This window comes from Frankliniella occidentalis, unplaced genomic scaffold (genome assembly GCF_000697945.3).
Source record: "Frankliniella occidentalis isolate FOCC.00 unplaced genomic scaffold, Focc_3.1 Scaffold24, whole genome shotgun sequence".
Lineage (NCBI taxonomy): Eukaryota > Metazoa > Arthropoda > Insecta > Thysanoptera > Thripidae > Frankliniella > Frankliniella occidentalis.
This window is the reverse complement of record NW_026267154.1, coordinates 1,920,744-1,925,070: the sequence shown is the minus strand read 5'-3', so window position 1 is coordinate 1,925,070 and position 4,327 is coordinate 1,920,744. Positions and strand designations below refer to the sequence as shown.

The 4,327-nt window shown below is 51.1% G+C and overlaps 1 protein-coding gene across 1 annotated transcript in view; it reads left to right on the top strand.

The window, feature by feature from the left end:
- Window positions 1-4,327, top strand: part of LOC113208578 (protein tincar) — a 145,006-nt gene that overhangs the window by 60,663 nt on the left and 80,016 nt on the right. The window contains exon 2 of the mRNA XM_052265110.1: window positions 1,954-1,996. The gene's annotated coding sequence lies outside the window, so the exon portion shown is untranslated. The remainder of the gene's footprint in view (window positions 1-1,953; window positions 1,997-4,327) is intronic.

The window sequence follows — 4,327 nt, the reverse complement described above, 5'->3', positions numbered from 1 at the left end:
TGCCAAACGCATACGCCCACCCGCACACTCACTTCTAAAAGTATCGCCCACCACACCACCCGTACACACACTTCTAAAAGTATCGTCCATTGTGTACATAGGTAACCGCTACCCTTCCTTGTTGGTGGGCGCGACGGCGGCGGGGGCAGAGTGGAGTGACCAGGGGCGGCGGGGGCGGACTAGAGTGACCGGGGGCGGCCCGTCAGCAATGCCGTGGTTCTGCGGTCCAGATGACTGGGATATCTCTCCCGACCGCTTCACCCCCCACTGCCCCGCTCTCTCTCGGTTGACCGACCGCAGGACTGAGGTGGACGCTCGGAGCCCAGCAGGGCGGCCCCAGCCCGCAGCTCCAGCTGCCCCGTCATCCTGGAGGGGTCGACCGCCGTGTCGCAGGCACATCTATATGGACGAGGAATACCGCAGGCCACGGACAGACGAGCTGAACTGTACACCAAACAGTGTACTACTTGGAACACACAAGGACGAGTATAGTCTCAAGCACACCACGAGTTCAGCCCGTGCAAGCTCTCATGACGCCTGACAGGTAGGCAACAACCCGCTTGCAGTGCATGCGTGTACTGCGGTGTGGCCTACCACGAGTCTCGCAGGCGCCGAGCTTCTGTAAATTTACCTAAATGCATCTTGTTAGAAACGGCCGTACTTTCTGGGCGATCCCTAAGTACACACTGTTGGGTTTGTGACCAAAAACAACTACCGCACCCGCGTATCGCATGTCAGACTTCGGACCCGGAACGGACAAGCAATACCAAACATAATGTAATGCGGACCTATAAACATACGATGAAACAGAAATAACTTACGTCGCCTCATGTATCATTCAAAGAAACGTGTGTGTGTGTGTGTGTCTGTCGCGGCGATCCGAAAGGACCTCCGCGTCCGTGTGTTTTTTGTTTTCCTTTCTGCGCCACACAAATGTCGTACTAGTGGTCGAGGAAGGGGCGGCGGGGACGGTTGGGGGATGGAATCTCGTTTTCTATTGATTTTGAGGGGAAATCCCCAAACGGCATTCAGATGACTGCGGGCCTCTCCAAACGTCCGGCCGTCCGGTCCGCGGCCAACCCCTACCCTCTACGCGGCAGCCGGCGGGGCAGGGTGGGGCAGGGCGGGCGACAGGCGGCGCCCTCTCGCACGGCCGCCCCTTTCTGGACCGCCTCGCCCCGCCCCGCCTCGGGCGTTCTACCCTCACCCTCGTCCCCCCTGTTTTCATGTGGCTCCGCCTGCCGGAAACTAATATGAATTTGTCGCGCCCGGCTTGTCCGACCCACACCACGTGACCAGCTGTGCAAACACACCGGAGTCAGCCAGCGGACGAATCGCGCGCGACCGTTTTGGAAATGATAGTTTGTGACACCATTTTTTATTTGGGAAATTTTTTAGGAAAATTTCGGGACAATACAAGAAATTTCCGGGGGAAAATGGAATATATACCAGCCTTCGGAAGTTTTCCGTTATTTTCCGAAAATTTTCCGGAAAACTGTAGAAATTTCCAACCCAATTGGGATGGACGTATGAAGTTTGATCACCCACCTGATATCACGATGTTAGCCACCATAACTAACTGTAGACTGAACAACAGTAAGAAGGCTGACAGGAAAATTTTTCTTGACGCAAATTGTAAAATTGCAAATTGTAATCGTACATGCAGTAGGCCTATGTATCGAGTTTAAAGGTGCTCGCGTAATTTACAACTTAAATTATAATTCGAGGTTACAAAAAAATGTGTAAATTTTCGACAATGTTTTTCACAGAGTTTTTTTTTCCAATTCCTATGGTATATCTCGCGTCATTTTTTTTTACATATTTCAGATAATCTTATCAAAACAGCAAAATTTTGTAATGGCCTATTTTGAGAGTTTTACTACTTGCTTATGAAGGAAAATTGATAATGACATGACATCCTACTAAACAGCGCTACTGTTTTTTCTGTTCCAGATATGATGACGCCTTTTTTACATCGGAGCCCTCACTGAAGAAGGTGAGTTGAGTTGAGCGCCTTGAGCCGCAGTCATTATTCGCAAAATGTGACGATCTCGTCGCACGCACCACAGGTGCGTAAATTGTCACAGTTGAAAAGTACCCGGCAAACAAGATTTTCTACAGTGCGAGTGCAGCCCGCGAGCGGCAGGGACAAACTGGCGAATATACCGAAAAGGGCGGGGAGTGGGCGAGAGCAGCAATGCTGCGGCGTCGACCAGAAATGGCATTCCGCGATACATTTGAATGCAAAACACGCGTGCGTCAGAGAGAGAGAGAGAGAGAGAGAGAGAGAGAGAGAGAGAGAGAGAGAGAGGGAGAGAGAGAGAGAGAGAGAAAGGGGGGGGGGGCAAAAGAGAGGGTGAAAACGCGATGGTCTATCTCGGACCGAAATCTGCGCCAGCAATTCACTCTGTGCTTCGGCCAGATCTGGGCGCTACCGGTTCTATGGCCCGGGGGCGGGATTCTCCTTCCCCCCTCTCCCCTCCCCCTCCATACACTCTGACACCTCGGCCGCACGCCTCTCCACCCGCCACGGGCACTGACCCACCCCGCGCGCGCACGGCTGTTCGCCTGGGGGTTATTCACTTAACAATAAACACGGGAAACATTGCGTATTATTTCTCACCTCCAGGAAAAAAACAAAAAAACAAAAAAAAAAACAGGGGAAAACGTTGATTCATTCTTTCATTCTTCTCGTTAAAAAAATTAGCAATTGAATGGGGTTCATAAAATCTGAGATACCAGTCTCAGTTTTGTTATAGAGATACCCTTTGGAGACAGTGTAATTCAAGCGAGCTAACCCCCACCCCCCTCAATCTTTTCCCCAGAAAGCAATCCAATCTTCTGTCCGAGGCGGTACGTTTCGCTTCGCGTGTGCCTCTCAGAATGCAGCGTACGGAGTTGTTGTGCACTGCTTGTCCGAGGGGGCCGATACGAATGTCATCACACTAAATGGCCAGGGACAAAATTTTTGAACGTAGACTAATAGCTGTGTCTTTGTGCACATCTACATCATGAAAAATGCACTTGTACCTATCCTTTTTAATACAGATGTGTATCTGCTTTAACTGCAAGTGCTGGTGAGTCGATTTGGAGTTCAATGTCCATTAGGAATGGGCTGTTGTAATATTTTTTAAATCGAAATCACATTAAAATAAGTCGTAAATTCATGAAGATATTATTGTTCGCAGTGACTGTATGTATATGAGGCTGCAGGGGCGTCCTGCAGCAGCCCTGCGGCGCCTTGGGCTCTTCCTGCAGAGCAGACTGGGGCGCCTCCCACTGTAATCACACGGCCAGTGCCCTCCAGTACCCCTTCCTCCCCCACCCCCTCCGGGCCAGCCACAGGCGACAGTCGGTGGTCCTGTTGCAGGGCGTGTGTGAGTGAGGGCCGGAGAGGAGCGAGCGGCGCGATTGCAGGGTCAGGGCAAAAGGGACAGCAGAGAGAGCGCGACGAGTGTTGCAGTACTTTTAACGGTAAAAGCAATATCTTATTATTTCAGGGAAAATGGAAAATTTCTGAGGAGATCCGTTGGTTTGAGGAAAGCTTCTCAGATTTCGAGGAAGTCTCCTTTAAAAAAATGTGTTATCCTTCCTCAAATTTTGAGGTTCCTCAAAATCTGAGTCGAGATCCGAGGAGTTTTCCTCAAATATGGGAGGTCCTCAAAGTTTTTCCTTTTTCCTAAAAAAATAAGACATTGTTTTTACCGTGTGCCGGGCTGGAAAGGGATTTTGCGACACCAAATAACTACATATACTCACGACTAGGCTGCCAGTGCAGGATGAGGCAGGCTTATAAGTAAGCTTAGGTGTCATCCGCTCAACAAACCAGCAATTTCGTCACATGAAAATCGTAAGTTGATTTGTAATCGTGCACCGGAAACCTCAGTTGGTGGATGTCGCACACTTGTAGGCGTGCGATTCATACACTTGGAAGCACCGAGTGAGTGAATATCAAAAGGAAAAAAAAATCACACCTTTATTTCCGAATGAGTACGAATGGGTAGTCGCACACCTACAATAAGTGTGCGATATTTACACACTTGAGTGTCATAAGTGGTGTGTTGCATCTTGTAGAGATGCGGAGTGTGGGTCTGTCGGCCAAGCAGGAGCAGCAGCAGCAGCTGATGTGCAAAGCAACGCGTCGCGGCCGCTGCACGGCGCGGCGGTGCAACATGCAACAACAATCGCGCGCGGCGGCGGCGGGGGAAATCGGAAATAGCCCTGGGTGGGGCCGGCGCGGGGCCGGCGGCGGCCTGTGAGAGTCCCTCCGGCAGCCCCCCTCCCCGCCTAAACGACGGAAATAGCCCACTGCACCCCCCCTCCCCCT